The 15355-nt window shown below is 47.3% G+C and overlaps 1 protein-coding gene and 1 non-coding gene across 2 annotated transcripts in view; both read right to left on the minus strand.

The window, feature by feature from the left end:
• The window catches only part of KAZN (kazrin, periplakin interacting protein), a 760285-nt gene that overhangs the window by 720168 nt on the left and 24762 nt on the right, over positions 1-15355 (minus strand). The window lies entirely within an intron of this gene.
• TRNAI-GAU (transfer RNA isoleucine (anticodon GAU)) lies at positions 5668-5743 on the minus strand. Its single transcript has one exon. It is a non-coding gene; the product is annotated as a tRNA-Ile (tRNA).

The raw sequence follows: 15355 nt of genomic DNA on the forward strand, positions 1-15355 counted from the left end.
GCCACATACAGTGCTCCTCTCACTGACCACCAGTGAAAGAGGTGCCCCTTTCCGGAAGTGCGGCGGGAGCTGTATAAATGGTTTCAGGGGGCCACATGCGGCCTGCGGGCCGTAGTTTGGGGATGCCTGATACCATTGCTCCACAGTTCTTTAACTTCCCCAGTTTAAATAACAATAACTATAACAATAATAACAATAACAGATATTGGAATAGTTAACTACTGGATCATAAAATGACCTCAGGATGCCTAGGCATCATGATATTTGCAGATTCAGCATCCTGAGGCATCATGGATTCACAGACGCAATCTGTTAGCTGAAGAGTGTCATACTCAGATTTCAGAACAAATAAACTTACAGTCCCCTTGACAGAGCTGTATTGGAACCTCAACACCAAGATGTCCCCTAATATCGCATTCTATTTTAATTCCAGGGATAAACACTACCAATCTCTGAGAACATTCCAAAGCACAGCGGGGTATCACGCTGACTTCTAGAAGGTTCTATAAGTATTTGAGCATGAAGCCAGATCTAATGGCACCAGGACTATGATTCACAACCATAATCCCACCGCATCTTACTCCAACCACAGCCCCCAAATCAGAAAAATGTGTTCCTTTTCAAAAGGCGGCATCCAAGGGAGGTCAAGGTTCAGCCAGGCACCTGGGAACTGCCAGGCACTCTATTGAATAGTTATCTGTGATAAAATACAGAGAGGGGCGATCGGAGAGAAGCTTTCGATGTCTGTTTCTAACAAAGACCACACCTCTGGCCCTCTCCTCCCTGTTTGTCACGGACACGGCTGTGACCAGCTGGAACGTTCACCTTGCAGGAAAACTTTTATGACACAGAGGATGGAAATGATATCCCCTGAAGAGCCAGAAATTTCTGGAGCCAGAAACTCTGAGGTTTTACACCTTTCAATTTGTCAAAGAACCTAGAGCAAATGAACCTGTTTCACTACTCAGGAGAGAAGACACGATTCTTCTGCCTTCACTAACAAGGACTTCAGGTAATTTGGGAGAATGATTCCGGGAGAAGAAAAAGGCAGATTGTGAACTTCCTGAGGAAATGAATTTTAAAAGAAACCCAGAACATCACGGACCACAGGCTGCTGTGTTTTCTTGTTCATGACCTTCATCTACCTTCTCCTCCATAAAGGAAATGGAAATGTGTCACTCTGATTAACTGTGATTGCTGCCTTGTCATACATCAACTAACAAGAGATGTTTTATCGTGACAGATTTAAGGGAAGCTGGGCATATATTTAAGAGGCACATTTGAAAAACACTCTTGGTTACCCATGGCACTTAAGAAATTCTTTCTCCACCCCCTTTCCTAAAGTTCGATAAAAAGTAGAGAAATTACATGGCACTCAGTAATATGTGATTACTGTCTTGTTTGTGTGGCTGTATTGTTTACAACACTTTTGCAATAACATTGAACAGTATCAGAGCTGTGATTTGCCAGAAAAAAATCCTAGCTGGAAAACTCTTCCTATGGAAACAGTGCCTAAAATGCCTGTTTCTAAGGAGAGGTTTTATGCAACATATCATTTCCCCTCTTGGAAGCAACTTGTCGATGCAAAAAGACACAACTACAATCATTTAGGCTGACCGTGATTACAACCATGGTGATTTTTAACAAATTCCTAGAGGACAAGGCTAGTATGGAAACATGGATAATATTAACAGAAGACCCATGGGGCAGGGGTCCCGCTGGTGGTTTACTACTATATTTTCAGGCTGTAACTCAGAACCCGTATTATGTTTGGAACTTAGTAATTATCTGCTGAATATAGTTGTGAAGGAATCCAAAGCACATTGAAACTTATTTGCAAAGGAACATAGGAGAGGAGGAGGTTGGAATGGAAGTGAATGAATGGATGGGTGGGTGGGTGGATGGATGGATGGGTGGGTAGATGGGTGGATGGATGGATAGATGGATGGAAGGAAGGAAGGAAGGAAGGGAGGGAGGGAGGGAGGGAGGGAGGGAGGGAGGGAGGGAGGAAGGAAGGAAGGAAGGAAGGAAGGAAGGAAGGAAGGAAGGAAGGAAGGATAAATGGATGAAAGGATAGATGGATGGAGTGACCAGCTTCTTATGGCCAATTAACATTAAGCAAGCGAACCGAAGTAGTATAACCATGACCTAGAATGTAAACCCTTTAAGGGTAGCACCCACCACCATGGTCAGCATTCAGTAATGCTTTTTGAATAAACAAACAAATGGATAAATAGATGAAACTGTTTCAACCTAAATGTTACCTCCAGGCACAAACAACAACAGCTGTCATGCCAGTAATAACCTCATTTTTTTCAATCAATGTAAGTTTAGACTATTTCTTCAGCAGAAATAAAAATAACCTGACGTGTGCGTAAGTTTGGTCAGGAGCAGAGCGCTGGGGGCTAACCGTGGGCCGCCCACACTGACAGCCCCCACCTCCACAGAGGAAGCACCTGCAACTTGGCTCATCTTAAGCGAGTTAGAGCGTGCCCGTGGCCATGTCACCTCTGTGCTCATCACCCAAGTTAGCGGAATAAAGTGCCTTGTGTTGGTCTAGAGCCTGAGAATGCTGTCATCAAATGGCATGCAGAGGTAACAGGATCCAGCAGAGGATGAGGGTGGACTTTGCCAACCAAGCCACCACAGGGAGCCTTCTCGCTGGGTTTGGATGAAGTCCATTTCGACACACGTGGAAGTTTCAAAGAGTTCATAAGTAAGCTGGACACAGAGAAAACAGAAGATTCCCAAGTCCTACCATCCAACTGCGAGGCGGCCAGGGATGAGTCAAAGATTCTAAGTCAAGAGCAGGAAGGTGTAGAAGCTATTAACTGAATTGGCAAAGCCAGGAGGGAGATTTGGTTTGGGTAAGAAAATGGGTTCAGTTTGGGCATGTCAATTTAGAGGTGACAAGTTTGGAGGTGACAGATGGCCACCCGGAAGGGATGAGCAGTGAGCCAGGAGCACGTGTCTCAGGCTCCGACAGGGCCACAGTCTGCTAGATAGTTCAGTGTCAACAGTGCAGGGGATGTCAGATGAGGTCAAGGCAAGGGACTGGAGAGGGGACAAGCTGTGAGCATAACCATGGGGCGGAAAGAGCAGCCCACAGACACTAACGGGGCACTGGAAGGAAGGGAGGCGGTCAGGGTATCCTGGTCGTGCTGCAGGAAAGGAACAGAAAGAGTCCCGTTCCCAGCCGTACGTTCTTGAGGATGCGGGTTGCACGCGGCTCAGCTTGGCTTTCTAGTCCTTAGCGCAGGGCCTCGGACGCGAGGTGCTGACGGTCAATGCTCATGGAGCAAATCACTGGGTCCACTTTCTTCCCCGGTTATTCAGATTTCTGCACCTCCTCCTCTGTTTCTCTCCCATTGTGTTTAGGTAATACAACTATTTTCACGTGGCTCTGGGAAAGTAAGATAAGAAATCGTATATTTTGAAAGTAGAACCAGTACAACTTGCTACTTATTGTTCTAACAAGCCTGTATTGGAAGAGGTAGAGTGAGCAGGTTGAGAGTGTTGGTGAAGATGACCGTGGGATTTCTATATTCAGTTTTTTATTGACCATACTGTGTCAGACATTGTTCTGGTGCTGGGCTAAAGCACATAAACAACAGAGTCCCCCCACCCCGAGTGACCTTGCCTGGGGTGGGGGGGAGACAAGCAAGTGGGCATATGCACATAACATGGCACCATGACAGTTAATGATATGCGCTCTGAAGGAAACCAAAGGTAGAGTGAGGTGAGATGGAATGGGGATGGGGGGCTGCTTTCCAGATAAGGGGGCCAAAGCATCACTCTCTAATGGGGTGAAAGGTAAGCACAAATCTGAATGGAGTGTGGAGGGACACCAGGCAACTATGTGAAGAAACAGTGGTCCAGGCAGAGGGAACAGCCAGTGCAAAGGCCCTGAGGTGGGAATGTGTGCCAGAGCAAGGTCCTTGGACCATTTCTTTATTCACTGACATTCACAGTTGTGATGATCTCATCCAATGTTACAGTTTTAAGCACCAATTATACACTGATGACAACCTCCAGGTTGAATTGAGACTTGCATAGCCAACTGCCTACTCCAGCATCACCCCCTAGAAGTCTGACAGGCATCTCAAATTTGGCAAATCCAAATCTGAACCCCTGGACTCTATACCAATATCTTCACTCCCCCAGCAAATGGCCACCTCCACCCACACTTCCTTTCGTTCTTTGCTCTTTCACCTCCCACATAGGATCCACCAAATCTGGGTGGTTCTTAATAAATACACGTGGACTCTGAACACCTCTACTGCTACTGTGCTGTTCCAAGCCACCGCCATCTCTCTTCTGGATCCCCACAGTAGCCTCTCAGCCAGTCATCCCACTTCTGATCTTCATTGCTCCCACAGAGTCTCCACGCACACTATTATAGTGTTCCTTCTAATTATGACCCTCTTTGCCAGAGTAGAAGCCAACCTCCTCACAGGGGCCCAAAAGTTCCCTTTTCAACTGGCTCACCTGCATTCCCCAGCTTATACTGTTTCAACCACAGCATTCTCCATGTTGCTTCTCAAACACAGCAGGTGCATTCTGGCCCCAGGACCTTTGCACTTGCTTTTCTTGGTCCTGAAAACTCCTCCCCATATAACTCCATAAATCACTCCTTTATTTCTTTCAGGTCTATGTTCCAAAAAGGCCTTCCCAGATCATCCTATGGGAAACTGCAACTCCTACTCCATTGCATATTCCGTTATGCTTCCTGGCTCTATCTTCCTGTGTGGGCAGGAGGGAATGGAAGGAGAAGCAGGTAAAAAAAAAAAAAAAAAAAAAAAAAAAAAAATATATATATATATATATATATATATATATATATATATATATATATAAATATAAATATATTAGAAGCACAACGGAGGGGACCTGCATGGACCAGCGATGACACTGAGCCAGCAACTGAGGAATATGATACAGTCAACCCTGCATATCAGACACTGTTAAAAAAAAGATACAAGTGCTGCAGAAATGAATGCTCTTCTTATATCTACTTAAAAAAATAATAATCTGTTAAAGCCAACTTTAAACAAATATCTAAAATTTACCTGTAAGAAAATCTTCCCAAGAAAAGACTGTTAAATGCAGGGGTGTGTGCTCGGCTTTATAAAATAAACACAGCCCAGAAAAGCGGAGCATACATTTTATTTCCGAAGACCAGATGTCATTTTTTAATTCACTACAAGAGTTTATTACTGGAAGGGATCCTACAAAAATCCCAGTATAGAGTAAATCATTAGTAACTTCTTTAACTCCACATATAAAACTGGACTTCCATGTATTTGAATTGCATACTATCCGGGCATAGAGTCCTTAGAATTAGCAAGGCGGTGGGTTTGCAGAGAACTTTTTTTTTTTTTTTTCATATTTCTGAAGCTGGAAACAGGGAGGCAGTCAGACAGACTCCCACATGTGCCCGACCGGGATCCACCCGACATGCCCACCAGGGGGCTATGCTCTGCCCCTCTGGGGCGTCACTCTGTTGCATCCAGAGCCATTTTAGCGCTTGAGGCAGAGGCCACAGAACCATCCTCAGCGCCCGGGCAAACTTTGCTCCAATGGAGCCTTGGCTGCGGGAGGGGAAGAGAGAGACAGAGAGGAAGGAGAGGGGGAGGGGTGGAGAAGCAGATGGGCGCTTCTCCTGTGTGCCCTGGCCGGGAATCGAACCCGGGACTCCTGCACATCAGGCCGATGCTCTACCGCTGAGCCAACTGGCCAGGGCCTGCAGAGAACTTTTAAAGGCAAGATTCTTAAAAGGTTTGATGAGCGGGGACAGACAAGTATAATCTGCTTCCTTCCCTGAGGCAGGAAGTTGGAGACAGTGAGATTTCCTGTCTGGTGCTGGTGTTGGCGTCTGACAGCTGGATGTAAGAGACCCCTTTGCACACCCCTGCCTGTGCTCAGCTCCCTGCTGGTAGTCCGGGATATTACAAAATGTATCAAATAGGTCTCCGAGCTGGTGTCACTCTCCATTCCATTCAAAGAGAATCATGATGTAGGTCTTAATTAAATACAAAGCCCAACAAACGCCCATTTTGCTCTTTTCTCCTAGTTGGTCATCTGTGGCATACTGACCTACAGAAAAAGAGTGAGGTGTCTTCTACAAACAAGCCTTTCCTGTTTCCCTTTACAATGCAACTTGAAAGAAAATGTACGACCGTTTAACATTATACAACTCCCCTTTTAAGGCTGTGAAAAGCAGTGAAGCAGGTGAACAGATGGTGAGAGGGAGGGTCATAAATTACAGCTCCCCAACCTGCTCCCGAAAATACGGAGCCGTCATTAACTTCCGAATAATAGTAAATCGACGCAGGGGATAATGCCAGCGGTCTGCGTGTCATCCTTCCTGCCAGGTGCTGGGGCTACTTGGTCTTCCAGAGAAGAGGACTGGTTGCTGTTCTTAAATAATTTCACCAAAACATTGGTGGCAAACGCCATCCTACAGTATCACGGGCAGGAGTGAAAACCATGGATTTTTCAGAAGAAACTTTCCAGCCCCAGCGCAAAGGAGGATGACCTGGATCCACAGAGATGAACACGAATGTCAAATGCCTATGGGGACGAGGCTTGTGTGAAAGAGTCCGGATTAAAACATGGGTCACGCTGAGGGTCAGGACAAATAGCACTGGGTAAAGGGAGGCATGGAAATATAGAGCGTGCCTGCCTATGTCAGTGCATCCAGATTAAAATAATACATTTTTTTGCCTGACCTGTAGTGGCGCAGTGGATAAAGCGTCAACCTGGAAACGCTGAGGTTGCAGGTTCAAAACCCTGGGCTTGCCTGGTCAAGGCACATATGAGAGTTGATGCTTCCTGCTCCTCCTCCCTTCTCTCTCTCTCTCTGTCACTCTACTCTCTAAAATAAATAAATAAATAAAGTTTTAAAATAATACTGTACATTTTTTAAAAAAAATCCCATGGAGGCTCTGGCTGGTTGGCTCAGTGGTAGAGCGTCAGCCTGGTGTATGGAAGTCCCGGGTTTGATTCCCAGCCAGGGCACACAGGAGAAGTGCCCATCTGCTTCTCCACCCCTCCCCCTCTCCTTTCTCTCTATCTCTCTCTTCCCCTCCCGCAACCAAGGCTCCATTGGAGAAAGGTTGGCCCGGGTGCTGAGGATGGTTCCATGACCTCCACCTCAGGCGCTAGAATGGCTCTGATTGCAGCGGAGCAATGCCCCAGATGGGCAGAGCATCGCCCCCTGGTGGGCATGCCAGAGGGATATCAGTCAGGCGCATGCGGGAGTCTGTCTCTCTGCCTCCCCCCACTTCTCACTATACCAAAACACACACAAAAAAGCACATGGAGTGGGTCATGTCTTGCGCTGAATCTGGTGTAAAATCTAGTGGTGGGTGGGCTGATAAACAAGCTCTCTGAAAATAAAAAGCCCTGATGTGTATAGCCTTGCCTATTTCCATGGTGTAAATATCCCCACCATGGCCAGTTTCAGACTAGTCAGAGTTTAGTAACTGGCAAAATGCCGGAATATTCAAAAACTAGATTTCTTGAGCTCATATAAACCAGTTCCAGAACACCACCACTGACTCTCTAGTTCTTTGCCATCAATGTATTGCCCAATCTTATTTGCCCTGTCTTCACAATGAAAATAAAAAATTCAGGCTTGAATTTTAGACAAATATTTGAACCCTGTGACTGAGTTCTGAAGAATCATATCAGATTTGGGTGTTTGAGTGCCTTTAATACATGCACACCTATAACAAAACACTATGTAACAGGGGTTCTCAAAATGTCACCTGGGAAACTCTGCCTGTCCCCTGGGAGGACAAAAGTATTTTTATAATAATTCAAGATATGATTTATCTTTTCACTCTTATTCTTTTATGATGGCACAGTGGAGTTTTCAGTGGCTACGTGATGTGAGATTTTTAAAAATTTTTATTTATTTATTTATTTATTTATGTGAGAGGAAAGGAGATAGAGAGACAGATTCCCACATGTGTCCCAACCAGGATCCACCCTGCAGCCCCATCTAGGGCCAATGCTCGAATACCAAGCTATTTTTAGTGCCTGAGGCTGATGTGCTCCAACAGCGCTAACCTGGGGCCATGCTCAAACCAATTGAGACACTGGCTGCAGGAGAGGAAGAGGGAGAGAAGGGGGAAAGGGAGAGAAGGGGGAGAGGGAGAGAAGGGGAAGAGGGAGAGAAGGGGGAGAGGAAGAGAAGGGGGAGAGGGAGAGAGGAGAAGCAGATGGTCACTTTCCCTGTATGCTCTGAGTGGGAATCGAACCCATACACTGGGCCGATGCTCTATCCACTAAGTCACTGAGCCAGGGCCTAGACATCACAATAGATTAACTGCAGGAGCAGATGTCAGACTCCAATTGTCTCCTATTAAGCCACACATTAAAAAGATTTGCAGAAATGTAACATAATGCCACTCCTCCCCGTATTTTATGTTTAGTAAAATATAGTCATTTTCCATAAATATTATTTATGTTAACAGATAACAGTGGACTTATTCTTGTTGCTTTGAAGTGAATTAGTAATTTCAAAATTCCTCAGATTTAAGCGCTATTATAGCCACTATGGACAGCTTTAACACACATAAAGTAAAAAACACTTACAGGTCCTTAGTAAACACAAATGTCAGCGGCACAGTAGGGATGGCTCTGCTCTGAGACCAGCGCGTCTGAGAACCACCGCCGTACGAGCATGCATGTCCAACTAACGTGTTCACTAGAGAAAAGCTTCAGATTCTCTTGCCCACAGGTGTCTTGCTCCACTACAGCTGGCTTCCCATTGGAAGACGGTTGTCAATGGGCCTCCCGCGCTCATGAGGCTACAGGAAGCAGCGCCGCTGCTGGCCCAGAGCCAGGATGTGAATGTTTACTGAAGGCATCACTGGCAGGGAGAGAACCAAGTCACACCAGAGGGAGACATCAAACCTATGATCCCAGCACCCCTCCCTCATCTGAAAGGCGGGACCAGCAGTGGGACTGGCCTCACAGTGCAGTCCATGGCCTCATCTTCGTGCATCTCTTGGGACAAAAGCATCTCTGTCCAGGTCGCCTCTGCACGGGTACCCCCAGCCAAATGCATATTGATAACAGGTATTGGACTGCTACCCAGAAAACGACAATGACCAGCTTTAGAGACATGCTGTGACATCCCGATAGTCACCTGCCTAGAAAACTGGGACCTGGGTCTCCGTCCACAGATGAAGGGTCAGTGGTGAGTTTATGAGGGTTGTACTTGCCCTACAGTTAATCTACAAGTAATCGCCTGCACGTTTAAAGCCGTGCATGTGCCTTAATTTATCATCATCCTTATCTCTATAAAAGAAAACACGCCTAAATTTTAGAAGCATTTGTGAACAGCGGGCAGATAATTTTCTGAAGGTACAGTCACCCAAAAACCATAGAGGGTTTTACTTACTGTGACCAAGAAAGGCATAGATGGAAATGGGTGTATGTTGGGACAAACACCTCCCGGACTCTTCTATTTCCACATGCAGGGACCTCCAGGCCTCATGAGCTAGCTCTCTCCATGCCGCACCATGGACCAGCGAGCAGGTCACCTAGCCCATGGGCGACAGCCCGTGGCTTCTGGTTCCTGTCTCTTGGTGGGGTAGAGCTGATCTAAAAGAATCTGTGAGCACTCAGCAAGGGTTCTCTTTTCTTCCCTCTCCGATGGGTCGGCAGGGGGCTGTGACAGTGGTCAGCCGCCTACCTTCATCCCCCTAAGGTTCCAGTTTCCCTGGATAGGCTCCCTGGGTCCCAGAGCAGGTGGGGGCGGCAGAGCGTGGGTGGAACAGAGAGGATGAACAGCATTGCAGTTGCCCAGCAAAGCCATGCTCTCCAAACAGCTTTATCCAAACGGGGTGCTGAGTTGTCCACCTGCTAGGCTGCCATGTTTACTTCTCACAACGGTTCCAAACTCCAAGAGATGAAAGCAGGAGTGTCATTCACAAGCCTATGAGTACCTCACATGGACAAGGGGTTGGGGGTTGCTAACAAATGATTGAAGAGGCAGAGAGATACGGGACGAGGTCCAATGCTGCCCCCTTGCCCCCCCCCCCAGGTTATATACCCACCCCCTGCTTTTACCTAGCTCTTGACAGCCAGGGCACGTTGTTGGTCTGCCCCAGACTTTATTTTTTTCATCAGTGAAAATGCAGAAAATTACACCCACGTCGCAGCATTATTCTGAGCATAAGACAAAGCCCCGCGCGGCAGTGTGCGGGCAGTTAGAAGGCACTCGGCACTCCGCTCTCCCCTCACACTCACGGTGATCACGAATTGATTCTTGTGTTTGTTTACTGTCTCCTTCTTTCTCAACCAACTGTGAACTCTCCAGCCTTGGAGACCAGCAGCTATTGGGTTCGCTCCTGCCTGCCCAGACACTGGTCACAGTACCCGGCAGGTAAGGAGTGCTCCATAAATTTTGAATGAATGAGCCCTGGCCGGTTGGCTCAGTGGTAGAGCATCAGCCTGGCGTGCAGAAGTCCTGGGTTCGATTCCCGGCCAGGGCACACAGGAGAGGCGCCTATCTGCTTCTCCACCCCTCCCCCTCTCCTTCCTCTCTGTCTCTCTCTTCCCCTCCCGCAGGGAGGCTCCATTGGAGCAAAGATGGCCCGGGCCCTGGGGATGGCTCCTTGGCCTCTACCCCAGGTGCTAGAGTGGCTCTGGTCACGACAGAGTGACGCCCCGGAGGGGCAGAGCATCACCCCCTGGTGGGCAGAGCGTCGCCCCCTGGTGGGCGTGCCAGGTGGATCCCTGTTGGGCGCATGCGGGAGTCTGTCTGACTGTCTCTCCCCGTTTCCAGCTTCAGAAAAATACAAAAAAAAAATTTGAATGAATGACTGAATGCAAGGAGTTATTATTTACTGTCCCATGCATTGTCTTCCTGGAAAATTTGCCCATAAGCTGTTTCTATTCAGCTTCGAGCGCCGACGACCGTGTGCACGTTGACGTGGGAGACACACCGGGATTACAACGGGGACTTGACTCCTAAACACAGCCAGCCAGCAGGACATGCCCAGTTGCCACCTTCCTGCCAACCATTAGCCTTTGTCTCCGCCACCCCAGGGGACGGAGAATTGTCATTACGGATCCAGCAGATAATCCTTGTTTGCCTTGGTGTTAAATCAGCACAAACAGCATGGACACTTTTAGTGTGTAATTAGATTCAAAAAGATCAAAGCCAAAACTAATAGGGCACACGGCTCTGGCAAACGATATTTCTAACTGATGGGGGGGGGAGGGAGATGGGGGTCTCAGGAGGGATCCGCATGGAGTGTTCGCTAAAGCTTCAAATGTTTGCAAGCTCTGATATGGCCATTTCCTGCCATCAGCGAGAGGGGCCCCTCCTCAGCCTGCGTGTTCCCAGCCACTCAGAAATACTAGGTGTGCACACCACCCCACAGGAGGGCTCGGACAGAGCTCCCGTGTTTGATTGGGTTTGATCTCTGCCTCAGCCTATCACCTGGGCACGAAGATGCTCCCTCCCGGGTACTACAATGTCCCTGGGCACATCAGAATGCCTGGTGCGGGGCCTGGGATCAAGTCGCCGAGGCTGGGGTGAGAGCGAGGTGAATGAGGCACTCACCTTTCCGTGTGAAACAGAAGGGCGGGGGGGCGGGGGGTGGCAGGCCAGAAAGCTCAGTGAGCAAGATAAATATTTCAGTACAGTTTAAAAAATAAATAAATAAATAAGATTCGTGTGAGAACAATCTATAAAGTACAAAAGATCAGCATCTGAAATACAGACAGGATCTGATGTGGTCAGGATTCAGTGGGCTGAGTGAATTCAAAAAAATGCAGCGGCGGGTTGGGTGCAGTCTGGATTCCTGTTTTCGATATTTTCGCAGTCCTGGCAAAGTTTTGAAATACATGATGCTCAGGTGTGGAGAGGACAGTCACAGCCGCCACCAGCAAATGGGCTCCATATTCTAGAGGTCGGGACCTTGGCAATAAGCATCGAATCCTCTACAATCGTGTTCATTCTCTCCGACATCTTCGTATAACCTCTAACAATTTATTGTGAGAAGAAATCTATAAATGGACCCAAAGATTCATTTACAGGGACATTTATCTTAGAGTTATTTATAGAAAAGACAAACCTGGAAACAGCCTTTGAGTCCAGTCAGAAAGAAATACTTAATTAAATGCTGACCCCCCCCCACACACACACACAGACACACACACACACGCGCGCATGCACATGTGCGGAGGTGCGTTATACGCGGCTGTGGTCTTAGCAAACACCCACAGTGCTCCTCCTGGGAGGGACGGCCCGGCTCTCCCGTCCTGTGGGCTCCTTTGCCCGGGTACCTCCTTCACTCCTCACACAGAACACTTCGCTTCTGGTCACCCCGTGCGGAGGGTTTCCCACACGCCATCCAATTCTGTGACGCCAGCTGAGTGTCCTGTGATTGAACTCAGTTCTGACACTCTGTACCTGGTGACCACGTCAGGTACCACAGGTGAAGGGCTCGGTCCCGCGGGACTGCTTGCCGCCCACGTCAGACGCCAGCCGCAAGGCGTAGGTCCCCAGGTTCCCCGCAGCGTCTGTTCTCCGATTTGGCTACAAAACCAGAGATTCCCCTGCAGCCCTCCTCAGAGCCAATGAAGTTGCTAGAACAGCTCACAGAACTCATGGAAACACATTCTTAGTTTATTAAAGGATGTGATAAGGACACGATGAATGACCAGGTGAAGGGACACACAGGGTGAGGTCTGTCCCCGCCGGGTTGGGGTACATCACCCGCTCAGTACACGGATGTGTTCACCAACCTAGAAGCTCTCTGTCTCCATGCCATTGGGATGTTATGGAGGCCTCACCATGAAGGTATGGTGGGTTGTTAACTCCATTTTCAACCCTTTCTTCTCCCGAGAATGGGCTGGGGGTGGAGGGCAGGGCTGAAAACTGCAAGTTTCTAAGCACAGCTTGGTCTGTCTGGTGGCCAGCCCCCATCCAGGAGCTACCCTGTGTCGCCTCATTAGAACTCCTGGGAAGTCCAAGGGTGTCAGGAGCTCTGTGAGAGGGACAGGGTCTAAGACCAACTCTCACAACAGAAGACGTCGCTGGTGTTCGTATCACTTAGGAGACCACAGGGGTGTCAGGCCTGTGCCCAAACTGGGGGATAGGGACCATCTATTTTCTACCACGTCACAGAAGCTGTTAGCCACTCAATGTTGAAGAAGGCTTCGCGGCACTGGAAAATGCTCATGGAGTAACGTTAGCTTGCAAAAGCGCCCTACAAAGTCTATACGGATACACAAAGGGTGTTTAACTGAGATGAAGTGGGGGTGTCTGATCGCTGCCATGGTGACTATAACATTCGGGGGGGGGGTTCACACCAAATCTCCGAACAGCCCACAAAGAGAATAGTGCAGTCCTCCAAGATTTCCTTTCCTCTACTGGTGTGATGAGGAAGAACTATAATTTATTCTCTTATTATTGACCAAAAACCCAAAATGCAGGCCAAATATAAATACAGCTCTGCCTCCTTTCTGCAGGTACGTATGTGCCTTCAAAAAATATTTTTAACTGACTATAATAGATGAATTACAAAATAGATAGGATGAAATATCAACCACTTGTATATTCCAAATTTTCTTTTATACAGTCACATCATTGAAAAGTTGAAGAAAGATGTGGGTGGGAACTTGCTTCTAGAATTATTCCATTCTTTCTCATTGATTTGAGGGATGAGTCTATACTGTCCATGTAGTAATAATACCTGTCCTTGGAGGGAATTATAATCAGATCTATGCATTCACCAGTAGGATAATGTGTTGGAGCAATGTTGGCTCTAGAGAAAATCCTGTGTCCACCACCGCAAGGTATAATTTCCATTAAAAAAAATCTTTACATTAAACAGGAAGTTTCTGTTTAGAAAGAATGAAGATGCTGTCAGGGACCTTGGCCCCATGGGCAGGGCTGTACATCAGCTGCATGGCAATGCTAGGCCCCTTCACTACCTCTTGATAAGTCCCTCTCCCCTTAGCTTGACCCAACTCTTGCATCTTCTTTCAAACCCCGACTTTCCATTCCTCATCCTCAAGAACTTCCTCCTCTGTGGCAGAGACTAGGCTAGCTGGCTACACTGCCTCCTAGTCCTGAGAACACAGCAGCATCACAGCCAAGTGGCTAAGTGCCAGCCAGTGACACGTAGGTCTAAGTGACTGACACCCACGCACGGTCCATCTGGGTCTCCCGCACGCAATGTCCAGCCTCTTTCCCATCTATAATATTACTGAATATTATAGATATATAATGCCGCAGAGTAGGCGGCATGGAGGGTGGGGGCTGTGAAAGGCACTCGGGTCCCTGAACGACCACAAGGAAGGTTGTACGCTATTTTGGATTTCCAAGAAATCAGGCACACCTTCCTGTTTTGGACTTCCTGTTGGCAAGAAATCTGCTTTTACTGATGAAGTCGCCGAGATTTCCGGGTTTGTGTGTTACAGCAGCGAGCACTGTCTGATACACTCAGCTCTTCTCCCTTCTCGTGGGTCCTCAAAAGGCTGATGGCCGAGAGCTTCAACAGTGCGTTTTCCCCAAGAGGTCTCATCGATCATGTGAGCTATGCCATCTTTAAAATGCCATAAATCTGCTACTTTCTGTGCCTCAGCAAAAACAATGAGTTCATCCATGCTTTGTCAGTTCTGTAATTATGGAATTCTATGTGTGTAAATAATTTTTTTCTTATTGTGCCAGAAGTTGAGCCATTATTTTACATTTCTTTTAGCACTTGTCAAAAACTGTAACAGCATGGGACTAAACAGGATACTGCTCCTTTTACATGGACATGAGTATGGAAGAGGAAAAGAAAGAGAGGAAATATAAGATAAATTTCTGTTTCTATTTGTGGAACAAGAAAATACATTTAAAAAAAAAATCTTGCTCCATTTCTAACATGTCATAACTTCACCTCAGTTTTACTTACTATTTGAAAATACAGACTTTAGCAGTTGAAAAGCCATCAGGGGGGCCGTTCCTCCTTTGAAGGCGAAATCCCTGCACTAACCTTTCTCTGCTCCGAGATTCCTCTCCAGGGGACGGTGTGACAAATGGATCCTGCCACGTCCTATGCAAGATGCAGATCAGCAATTATTCTCCTTGTTTATGAGGAGAAAGAAGAACAGCAAAGAAGCTGCTGCCAGTGATTGTTTAAAAAATAATGAAAAGAAAAACAACAACAGTGAAATGGGAAAGCGACCCCAAGCTGAATAAAACCAGCGAAGGTTTCAAAAGGAAAAATTTCAAAGGATGGCTCAAGGAGGCTCACCTGTGCCGTTCCCACTCCCAACCTCCCTCCTCCGTTCAAAAGCAACAACCCAGAAAACAGATGAGCGATGCTGCTTTCTT

This window comes from Saccopteryx bilineata, chromosome 3 (assembly GCF_036850765.1).
Source record: "Saccopteryx bilineata isolate mSacBil1 chromosome 3, mSacBil1_pri_phased_curated, whole genome shotgun sequence".
Taxonomy (NCBI): domain Eukaryota; kingdom Metazoa; phylum Chordata; class Mammalia; order Chiroptera; family Emballonuridae; genus Saccopteryx; species Saccopteryx bilineata.